A 12,692-nucleotide genomic window follows, 5' to 3' on the forward strand; every position below is an offset into this window, starting at 1 on the left:
GGAACTCACTGTAGCTGGACATTCCCATGTGCAAAGGTTCTTACAGTGGAAAGCTTACACAAATGGGAAAGGTTAGAAACTGAACATATTTTGGTGATCGTGTGGTAAAAAATATTCAGTCAAATGTAAAGAAAACATGAACTTTAAGCTCTATCATTGTAGGAACTCTAAACTCCATGCCAAAAAATATTGAAAATTGTTTCAAGAACATTTCAAAATACCAATTTAGCTTTAGTAGGTTTCATTGGAGAACCCACCTGTGGGGTCCAACAGTGAGGACAATGAGTTTGGCGGCCATTCTATGTTAATGTTGGACTTGCACTATGTAGAATTAATGTTGTCAAGACAGAAAGACAGGGGTGAAGGTTGTGTTGTTCAAGAACTGTTCATTATACTTCTGCTATAGTAAAATCGTTAAAAGGCTGAACATGTTGATATTCCTCACTTTTGGATGTGGGCTTTGGGCCTGAAGTTTATGAGTGACCAAACATGGCAGAGTTTCTCCACGTTATAGATGTGTGTGTGTGTGTGTGTGTACCTATCTTTTTCCTGAGCAGGAGGACAGTGGGAGGGGCCCTTGGCCAGCATGGTTGTTGCTGGTGGCAAATCAGGGCCCTACTAATACTTGGTGTAGTCAGCAGGATATGGTACACCACTGCCTGTAGAAGATGTGTTGGCTTTACATGTTGGATCTTGGCCAGAGGGTGAAGTTAAAGAAGGAGTGATCTGTATACAAGTGTGTGATGGTGCAGCTGTTGCTCAGCATGTGTACAAGAGATGTACAGAGATATACCACCTTTTTAGGACGAAGGCTGCCTACTAGGAGGTTAAGCCCCAATCCTCGGTACCTATTTATAGGGGGGGGGGGGTGCTAAAGGCATTTGCTGATATGGGGTAAGTGAATCTCATGTGCCAGTGTGTCTTGGATGTTACCAGCTGACAGTGCTCCCTGGGCATGTGGAAGGTGCTGCACCTTTCTGTTTAAGGTACTCCTTGACCATGAACAACCTCACAATCTGTAAATACCCTGGGAAGAGGATGCTCTTTGGGAGTAGGTTGCAGAGGATAAGGAAGACCAAGCAGATTCATTGAAGACATCTCAAAATTTTGGATTTCCCCTCACTCCCCAGAGCTTGGTCACAGAGGTGGGGAAAACAGAGCCAAGCATGTTCACATACGTAGCGTAAGTTGTTTCTGTAGCTGTGGTTTTCAGCATCTTCTGTGCAGAGATAAAGGGTAGTAAGACAATCTTGCGTAGTGGTCTGAAAAGCTTCAAGATAGTAGAGACAGGATTTTACATACATATGGTACACTTCCCAAGGTCTCTACATCTGATAAATTTTGTCATACCTCTGAGATTTCTTTTTGGGGCACCTCCTCAATGTGTTTTAGGCTATCGATTCCAGGTCCTTTCTGGTAGTCAGAGAGTCCAGGTCTTGTCGATTGGCCGGTGTGTCAGGAATCAGAGGAAGGGATGGCTAGATCTGTGTGGCTGCACTTATGAAACTGAGACTGTGTATGCTTTAGACCCCTTTCTCACTGGGGTGGTTTTCAGGTGCTTTGGCGCTGGTAATAGCCTCAGCTAAGCGCCTGAAAACCGCCTTCCATTTATTCCAGCGTGACTTTTCACACTCAGGCAGTGCGATTGCGGGACATTCCGAAAAGTCCTGCAAGCAGCATCTTTGGGGCGTGTTGGGAGCGCTGTATTTAGCGCTCCTAAAACGCCCTGCCTTTCTAATGAATGCACAGGGCTTTCAAAGGAGCTTTCAAAGAGCCGCAAAATAGGAGTTTTTAACCTTTTTTTTGGGTTAAAAGCACCCGCTAGTGGCCGAAAAGTGGCACAAAAGCGCCTCTAAAACATGCAGCGCTTTAGCGCTAATGGCCGGCACTTTCAGTGTTAAAGCAGCCTTAAGTAAGATTTATTTATAGTGAAGCAAAACACATCCACACATCAGCAACCAAAATACACAGCAAATATGAAAATACAAGTGAACCTTCTCTGTACACAACTTTTGAAGCCAAATTTGTAAAAACTACTTGCCTACGCTCAAAAATAGATATCTGACCTGGGAATTGACTTGGTCCAGGATTGGACACAAATTTGGAAAACTACTAAATCCTGGTTCATCAATATTTTAGCCGTTCTGACTAATTATAAAGTATTGATGAGATGGTGGTACCTTGTTTCCTCTAGAGTGGCATGTTACAACACGTTGTGCTAGCCCTCTTACATCCGTAACTGTGGACAGACAGGCACATTCTTCCTCTTCCATGTGAACTGGACATGTTCTGTGGCCAGCCAATTCTGAATGGGCATCTATGAAAAGTTACTTAAACTCTTTGTCATCCTTGTGCTTTTGCTGTTCAATATGCCCTCGTAATCTTAAGCTCCCAGGGATAAAAAAGAATGCCTTTAAGCTCCTGCTGTGTATCCCTTTAGCTGCAAAGCAAACGCTTGCTAGAGCAAAGCGAACACCCACTATGTCTATAGGTGACAACAAGTCTAGAGTTAACTCTATTCTCTTGCATTAAAAGCTTCAGGCGAAGCTATTGGATAAAGTCAAACGTTTTCGGGCCATCTGGTGGCCATGGATCTCCCAGATTATTCCTATGGGGGTTGTCCAAGGCTTGCTACTCTCATAATGAAACCCACGGATCTACCTATGAAACTTCCCCATCCCCTTTTTCCACTCCTCGGTTGCCCAGTTACAGTTTTTTGTCATGAACAGTGCATTGTTTGTATCACGATGACGTCTGTTTTCCATATTTGACTTCTAAACCTTCTTGGAACATTACTGTATTTATGTTGCCTGTGATGCTCTGTTCCTTTTCACCCTCAATTGTTCATTGCTCGCATAAATGTATCAACCTTATTTTTTGATAGACTTAAAAAAGAATGCAGAAGAAAGTACAAGTGAACAATAAACCAGTGACAAAATACCTAACAACCTTACTATAATACAGTATATACAGTACAATATATACAAAATGAGGAACAAAGATCACAGGGTAAAACTGGAGATGCAGGGAAGAAGGTAACTAGGACTGGAATTAGGAACAGGGGGGTAGAACCAAGACAGCAGGGTTCAGGGTATCGCTACAAGGCAGAAGGCATGATCAAGAGCAGGAACAGGTTGAACGGCTTGCAGTATCTGGCAACAAAGCAAAACACTGGAGCAAGGAGCAACATCTAGGAGCTCACAATTCCGCAGAGCAGCACACGTCCCAGCATTGGGATTCCGAAAGAAACCTGAAGGCTTAACACCAGAGTCCTTGATCCAAACTGGTACCCTGATGCCAGGGTGTCCCATCAAACTTTCCCATCTAGGTTATTAGACTGCTCTGCATTTTAACTGCCACTCAGGTGTACCCAAGGCATAATTTGCCCAACCTGGGTCCCCTAAAGCACCTGGGATCACAGAGATACCGAAGTCAGGATAAAGTTCAAATGGAATTCTGCCCTTCCCTAGAAGACCTCTAATACTGGGGCTATAATAGTGGGTGCAGTCTCACATTCAAGGTGGGTATCCGACCTTGGTGCAACAGGAGCAAATGGCTGCAAAAAGAATTCGGAACTCTCAACAATAGGAATCTTAAACTAAACAGATAACCCATGCAAGCCTCATTAAAATAGAAACTCTGAAGCTTCAGACCCATTGGCAGACGGAAGCTTAACCCTATTAACAGAGTCCAGCTGGGCAGCAGGTAGGGAATGAGCTAAATCCGGCTGGGCAGCTGCTCGGGAATCAACAAAGTCGGGCTCTGCAAAGGTAGACTTGGTAATGGACAACAGATCACCAGAGACAGGCTTGGCAGCAGACAGCAGATCACCAGAGGCAGGCTTGGCAGCAGACTGAACCCCATCAGCAGGCGCTGTGACAGACTTAGTGTAGGATAGTTGGTATTATATAAAGGAATCAATAGTTGTTGTTACGTAAATCCTAGATATGATAGTTTGGAGACCCACTCAAAAAGTTAATTTTGTTGAGGATTGCATAGAGTAGCACTTTGAAGAGTGATGTTAAGCACCTTAGATTTATATGGATTAATTTTTATCTTTGAAAAGCTTGCAAGAAATGAGACAGTAGAAAAAAGGTTAGGTAGGGAGGTAAGGGGTGATGTTATGATGATTAGGATGTTGCTTATCTGATCTTCTATAATGGATCTCACTTGCAGAAATCTTAAATGTGGCACAGTTAATAAACGTGGTAGCATGGACTTATAAAAGGACAAAATTTGTGATCTCTAGCAGTCTCATGTAATGTGTTTTCACTCTATGTCTGTCTTCTGAAGCGTCTCCCAGTCACTGACAACTCCTATAATATGTTTGCAGTCTCTGGCCATTTCTTGTAGCATGTCTGCATTCTCCGACCATCTCGATTGCCATACTTCAGTGGAAAATCAGTTGGTTTAGCAGGGATTTGCCAAATTCTGATCAGTTTGTGGTCATCCCCACTCCACAGAAGTTAATTAATTGATTGACTTCTGTCAAAGGGACATACTGGTAAACGTTTCTCAATCAGCTGCTGCAGTCACTGATCAGTGTATCCTTATGCACTGTACACACGGTCGGATTTTCCGACGGAAAATGTGTGATAGGACCTTGTTGTCGGAAAATCCGACCGTGTGTGGGCTCCATCACACATTTTCCATCGGAATTTCCGACACAGAAAGTTTGAGACAACAAAATCCGTTGTCGGAAATGCCGATCGTGTATACACAAATCCGACGCACAAAGTGCCACGCATGCTCAGAATACATTAAGAGACGAAAGCTATTGGCTACTGCCCCGTTTACGTACGTGTTTTATGTCACCACGTTCAGAACGATTGGATTTTCCGACAACTTTGTGTGACCGTGTGTATGCAAGACAAGTTTGAGCCAACATCCATTGGAAAAAATCCATGGATTTTGTAGTCGGAATGTCCGATCAATGTCCGACCGTGTGTACGGGGCATAAGAGTTGCAGGTGCAACTGTCAGGATACAATGTCCCAGAGAAGGGATTCCTTCATCCACTACTTCTCAGCCACTAATCTGTTCTTATCAGTGATCCAGTAGAGGTTCTGTGCCATCATTCTGACCTGACCAAGGTTGGAGTGGTGGCTATGGATCCCTGCTGGAATGATGGGGGCTTGGAAGGTTAGTACCAGCTGTAACAGAAACCAGGGTGTCCATAGGCAGTGGGGGCAAAGGAGTAATTCCCCGGGAAAATCTGGAAGAGCCTATTACCTCCTGGTTTGAACAATCTACCTTGTCTGGCCACGGGCTAGGAAGGCAGAAAGTCTGTGGTGTCTGTGGTCACCCTAGGGGAGCTCTTAGTAAAACTTGGGTGTTGGGCCCAACTGTGTGAACAAGCACATGGTCACAGCCACAAAGCCTTTTTTCTGCACTATGCCATTTAGGGCTGGTCCTTATGGCTAAGTCCAGGGGCAATTTTTGTCTACCAGGCCTCAGGGCCTGGCCAGTACACAATTGCACAGCCGCTTATTTAATATATTTATTTTTCTCCCACGTTTTTGTCTCACTTTCACTTTTGTGTGTGTTTTCTCACTGGATGAGTCCTCGGGCTTGCCCTAACGTTTAGGGGGACGATGTGTGGCCCTCAGGTTCCTTCCTCCCCTGCCCCTGGGGGGTCTCTTTTTGGGAGAGCCCCTCGACCAATATTTGATGGCTTTGGATGACCTAGAAGAACTGAGTCTGTGCCCCTGGGAATCAGGGTAGATTTTCTTCTCCTTTGGGGGTGGACTAAAGCACACCCTTAAGTGCACTATTTAGTGTGTGTTTCACATGCACGTTTTTTGTTCACTTAATGGTTTTTTCCGTTTTAGGTTTTTGTACCACCATGGACTAAAAGAAAAAAAAAATAGTGTGGATGGAGAAATCTGTTAGTAGATTTTTTTGTTCAGCCTGCTGGCTGAACTAAAAAAAACTGACAGTGTATGGCCAAGTTTAGTCTCTGACCATCTTCTATAGCATGTCTGCAGTTTACAGCCATTTCTTGTAGCATGTCCATAGTCTCTGGCAATCTCCTGTTGCAAGTCTGCAGTTTTCTATAGCATTACATTCACTGAATATTATGTGCAGCCCTTTTTTATGTCAGGGACCACACATAAGGGCCTTTCTATAAAACAAATTTGACCTCCACTGTTCTAGCACATGCATGCATCATAATTGTTTACATAGAGGGTATAAAAAAGGAGGACAAGCATATTTATGGAAATGTGGTTATGTATAAATGTAATACTGCCCATTGGTGTTCATCCAAGGGGTAAAATAATAATCCGGCCTTAATGCAAACACATAGGATAACATTCATGATGGATTATGGAAAGGAGTTGGCCAATTAATACAATACCACTGTTTAATATAAACATTTTTCTATGCTATATCAAAAAGTCAAATAAAACATAAATTATTTACAGCAACAGTTTTTATTATAGCACATTAAAGGATAGGTCAGTTTAAAAAGCAACTCCTGGTAGCAAGTGCTATTCAGGTAAATGTTTCAAAGTCAAAAAGTCCACTCAATTTAGCTCAGCCTGAGATTTATATATGAAATAATTTTTTATAATGAGATCCAATCCTTCAGAACAAGTTTGAATGTGATTTGTAATTCATGCTTTTTATATGAGAAAGAGCAAGGTGTCTTTTAGAAGGTGTGATAGTAAATAATACATAATTGTTTTACAAATAAGATTGCCAACAAAAACCTTAATTGGTGCACTACAGCTTTTAGCTATACCTTGATAAAAATTAAAAGCCTTGATTGGTAGATTGTATTATCTCTATGTGTCTCAAAGCTTACATCACGTTTAATTGTACCTGGAGTGTACTTTTAACCAAAATGTAATTCTGTAATTAGAATGTCTATAGAAAAGTGCATACAGTATATTAAAAGCAGCTACAAACATATGTACCTAGGATACGACTTTGATAGTTTTCTATGTTCCCTAAAACTCACAAAATCAGCACTGCACCCATTTATTATTATTACTATTATTTCTCAAACCTTACTCCGATCAGTTTTATTGCATAATACTAAATGTTTGCCTGTCTCTGTAATAGTCTGGAATGGTGCATGGTGATATAATGTTAGCATGCTGATAATACAGAAATAAGTACAATAACCATATATTCATATAATCATATATTATACTGTGATTAGGGGTAGATTGGTTATGGCGCGTTGTGCGCCGAGCCACAACATGCCATAACCAATCTACACCAAGCCTATTGGAACACTGTCTATTGGAACACTGCCCCCTACTGAAGAAGTCTATGCCTTGATGTAAACCGTATAGGGGCGGAGCCTACGTACTGACGTCACAACACGGCCATCTCATGAAACCGCTGATTTTATGCTTGTTCAGCTTGCACGGCTTGAAGTGCCACACTTGTGAGTGTTTTACCTATTTTTGATATTGGAAATAAACGTTTTAAAAATGGAGAGCACTAGATTCTGCCATTCTCTTTCCTCATATATCATTGGGTACGCGGTATTTGGGCTTTCCTGAGCCTATTGAAGGAAGTGTGAGAGACGCAGGATTTAAAGCGCCAGCACCACACCAGATATATTTGTCACCTCCAGAGGGGAAACTGCTGATTTTGACCTGCTAGTGAAACAGGGGTCAAAATGTGAGCTGAGCAGACTATGATACTGGTGGAGGTGAGCACGAGTACTTTTGGAATAATTCTTGCACTTTTTGGTGAATTGTTTTTTGTGGATCTACTAAAATCAGTCACTTGTTATCATTTTTCATGGACTTTAATAAATTTATGAACTCTTCTTTTAAATGATAATTTTTATGGTGATTACGATCACGATTACTTTAAGCACTTGGTTATACTTTTATTTGAGATACACTATTTTAGTAGTGCAGCACTGTTTGTTTGTTTTAACTAAAGCAAAGGGAATGTGGCAAAAGCTAAAAAAATTACATGAGAGAGCAAATTTTAGCCTGTGAGCTGTAGGTGAAGAAATAATAGCAGAACTCAGTGGTCTCCCTCACAGCTATGACACTTTTATTATAGCACTTGATGTTCACTCTGATGAAGAGCTAATTCGGAAATATGTTAAAGGCAAATATACGGATAAATATAAGTGAACAAAAGTTTTTCTTGTGATAAGCTCCAACAACCACTGCAATAATAATATCAGAGTGCCCTTCTATTCACCAAGTCTAGATGCAGGCACAGGACCCTTTAACTTATTTTTTCATAAATTTTTGGGTTCCTGGACACGCCCAGGGAAGTTTCTCTGCTTCCCTCCCTCAGCAGCTAAGAGAAGCCATACCTGATGAGGCAGAGGTAGCTGAGCAAGTTTTATGGAACCAGTTGAAGGGCACGTCACTGTCAGAACCTGCGTGTAGGAAGCTGGTCCGGAGCCTAATAGCATGCAGCTTTCCTGAAAAGCCCAGAAGTAAGAAGCAACTCCCCAATTTCTTCCAGAGTACTCCAATTCTGAACTGCTTTACTGAAGTAGTGATTATCAGCTTGACTGTTGTTATAGAAAACAATGGTATCATTAACTGTTAGTGCAATGAACAGTGTAACTGAGTTTAAAATCAGTAGTAAAAGTAGTGATAATACACGTAGAGAATCACTTATGTTCAGTCTACAAGTTCATAAATGATTTATCAGTTCATGACAAAAAGAACGGTGGAATAGTATAGGTGGCTGCTGTCCTCAGAAAGCCAACTCTGTATACAAAATGATAGAAGGGGAGAACACAGGAAGCGCCACCTAAGTGTAGTATTAAAATCAGGGTTTAATTAGGCCCCTTTCACATTAGGGCGGTTTGCAGGCGCTATTGCGCTAAAAATAGCGCCTGCAAACTGACCTGAAACTGCCGCTGCTGTGTCTCCAGTGTGAAAGCCTGAGGGCTTTCACACTGGAGTGGTGCGCTGGCAGGAGGAAAAAAAAACTCCTGCAAACAGCATCATTGGAGCGGTGAAGTAGCAGTGTATACGGGGATGGTGTTCTTTGGGTGATGTGATGTGTTGAGTTTGCGCCAGACATAACATTTTCTTTGATGGACAAAAAGTTAAATTTTAGTCTCATCAGACCAGAGCACCTTCCACTATACATTTTGGGTGTCACCCACATGCCTTTTTGCAAACACAAAATGTGCCATTTTGTTTTTTGCTGAAAGTAATGGCTTTCTTCTGGCCACTCTGCCATAAAGCCAAACTCTATGGAGCGTACTTCTTATTGTCATCCTATGTACAGATACTCCAGTTTCTGCTGTGGAACTCTGCAACTCCTCCGGGGTTACCTTAGGTCTCTGTGCTGCCTCTCTAATTAATGACCTCCTTGCCCGGTCCGTGAGTTTTGGTGTGAGGTTTGCTGTTGTGCCATGTTCTTTCCATTTGGTTATAATAGATTTGATGGTGCTCCTAGGGATCATCAAAGATTTGGAATTTTTTTTATAACCTAACCCTCACTTGTACTTCTCAACAACATTGTCCCTTACTTGTTTGGAGAGTTCCTTGGTCTTAATGGCAGTGTTTGGTTAGTAGTTCCTCTTGCTTAGGTGTTGCAGCCTGTGGGGCCTTTCAAAAAGGTGTGTATATGTAATGACAGATCATGTGACACTTAGATTGCACACAGGTGGACATCATTTCACTAATTATGTGACTTCTGAAGGTAATTGGTTGCACCAGAACTTTTTATGGGCTTCATAACAAAGGTGGTGAATACATATGCACATGCCAATTATCAGTTTTTTATTTCTGAAAAATTGTTTTATGTATATATTTTTTTAATTTTATTTCACCAACTTAGACTATTGTGTTCTGATCCATCACATATAATTCAGATTTAGAAAAACATTGCACTAAAGGCTGTGATGTAACAAAATAGGTAAAAAGCCAAGGGGGTGAATACTTTTGCAAGGCACTGTACATATATATACACAATCAATACGTGATGTATATACTGTATGTATATATATATATATATATATATAATATTATATATTTTATGTATTTTAAGCCTATGGTTGAGTACTAGTACCAGCACCTGTATATAGGGCTTGTCATTTTATACTAGTTCAGTTTTAAACAACAACTTACTATTTTTATATTTATTTATATTCTTATTTTTATTTTGTGATCTGTTCTTATAGTCTTTTTCTAAATTTTCTAAAGCTCCTTTGTAAGTTCTCTTAAAAAGTATTTTGAGTAATGTATTTGACCCCTAAAATGCATTTGATGGTTAGTTTTATATATATGCATCAATGGAGCCATACACTTTTCTAAATCCCTGCTATTGCTGATTCCCCTGTATGGCAAAACAAAACTAGTGTCCACGCTGAGACCTGCTGTCCCACATCACAGTCACATAAATAGCATCTCCCAGACCCTTCCACCCCAGGCCTGTAGAAGGAGCTAATGCTCCGAGCGCGTAGCCTTGCCTATCCCACCGTTCTCTTCCAGATGTACCTCCGCTTCCGGTGACGTCACTTTCTTGAGTTCCACGCTGGTTCCGGCTGACTTCCTAGTGGCCACAGGATGGATTTCGGTTCCCTTATCATCTCGCTATACACATGGATGCATGTCTCGGATGCTGGGAGAGCTACCCCCCATACTGATACACAGAAGAGCCTTCTTTTATCCTGCATCTTGACATGCTGAGGATGCACCATCTAGACCAGGGGTCCTCAAACTTTTTAAACAGGGGGCCAGTTCACTATCGGTCAGACTGTTAGAGGGCCGGACTATAGTTCGGACGCGCTGTGATAAAAGTCCCGCCCTCCTCCTACCTAGACCAGCTTGTGGCTCATTCTATCTCAACACTCCAAATCAGTCCATCATATCTAAGGCACCCCAAAGTGGACCACCCTAACCACAGCACCCCAAAGAACCCCACACTAGCGGGATGCACAGGGGGAGGCAGTGGGGTGGAGGGGGGACTGCAGAGTGGTCAGAAGGACAGTGGGATGCACAGGAGAACAGTGGGATGGACAGGGGGACAGTGGGATGGAGAGGGGGGACAGTGGGATGGAGAGGGGGACAGTGGGATGGACAGTGGGATGGACAGGGGGAAAGTAGGATGGAGAGGGGGACTGTGGGATGGACAGGGGGCAGTGAGATGGAGAGGGGGACAGTAGGATGGACAGGGGGAAAGTAGGATGGAGAGGAGGACTGTGGGATGGAGAGGGGGACTGTGGGATGGACAGGGGGACAGAGGGATGGACAGGGGGACAGAGGGATGGACAGGGGGACAGAGGGATGGACAGAGGGATGGAGAGGGGGACTGTGAGATGGACAGAGGGATGGACAGGGGGACAGAGGGATGGACAGGGGGACTCTGGGATGGACAGGGGGACAGAGGGACTGTGGGATGGAGAGGGGGACTCTGGGATGGACAGGGGGGCTGTGGGATGGACAGGGGGGCTGTGGGATGGACAGGGGGACAGAGGGATGGACAGGGGGACAGAGGGATGGACAGGGGGATTGTGGGATGGACAGAGGGATGGACAGGGGGACTGTGGGATGGACAGGGGGACAGATGGATGGAGAGAGGGATGGACAGGGGGACTGTGGGATGGACAGGGGGACAGAGGGATGGACAGGGGGACAGAGGGGTGGACAGGGGGACAGAGGGATGGACAGGGGGACAGAGGGATGGACAGGGGGACAGTGGGATGGACAGAGGGATGGACAGGGGGACAGAGGGGTGGACAGGGGGACAGAGGGGGGGACAGTGGGGTGGACAGGGGGACAGTGGGGTGGACAGGGGGACAGTGGGACGGACAGGGGGGCAGTGGGATGGACAGAGGGGTGGACAGGGGGACAGAGGGGTGGACAGGGGGACAGAGGGGGGGACAGTGGGGTGGACAGGGGGACAGTGGGGTGGACAGAGGGGTGGACAGGGGGACAGAGGGGTGGACAGGGGGACAGTGGGATGGACAGGGGGACAGAGGGATGGACAGGGGGACAGTGGGATGGACAGAGGGGTGGACAGGGGGACAGAGGGATGGACAGGGGACAGAGGGATGGACAGGGGGATAGTGGGATGGACAGGGGGACAGAGGGGTGGACAGGGGGACAGAGGGATGGACAGGGGGAAAGAGGGATGGACAGGGGGACAGTGGGATGGACAGAGGGGTGGACAGGTGGACAGAGGGGTGGACAGGGGGACAGAGGGGGGGACAGTGGGGTGGACAGGGGGACAGAGGGGTGGACAGGGGGACAGTGGGATGGACAGGGGTCCTCACTTGTTAGTAGGCTGTTGCCTGAAGCCTCCGCTCTCGCTGTCACTCTTCGCGCCTCCTGTCTCGCTGTCACCCTCCGCGCCTCCTGTCTGCCACGTGAGGAAGACGTGAATCCGCGCGGGACTGTGCTGGAAACTACACTTCCCAGCATGCAGCGCGACACACGGAGCCCTCCATCAATGACTTGGGTGGGGGAGGCGGCTTGAGCGGAGCGGATATGCTCCCTGCCGAAGCAGAGTGGACCTGCCCAAGCCGAGCCAACCTGGCCCCGGCCCAAGCCTGGCCTGTCGGGAATCCGGCCCTGGGTGGGGTGGGCAGGATAAATGTCCTCGGCGGGCCGCATGTGGCCCGAGGGCCGTAGTTTGAGGACCCCTGATCTAGACAGTCACACATTGGAGCCCCTTTTGGACACAAGGAGCCCCCAGGACTACTGGATAACAGATGAGCCTATATCTTTCGTATCTCTTGTGAGT

Source organism: Aquarana catesbeiana, linkage group LG04, assembly GCF_042186555.1.
Source record: "Aquarana catesbeiana isolate 2022-GZ linkage group LG04, ASM4218655v1, whole genome shotgun sequence".
In the NCBI taxonomy this organism is placed as follows: Eukaryota; Metazoa; Chordata; class Amphibia; order Anura; family Ranidae; genus Aquarana; species Aquarana catesbeiana.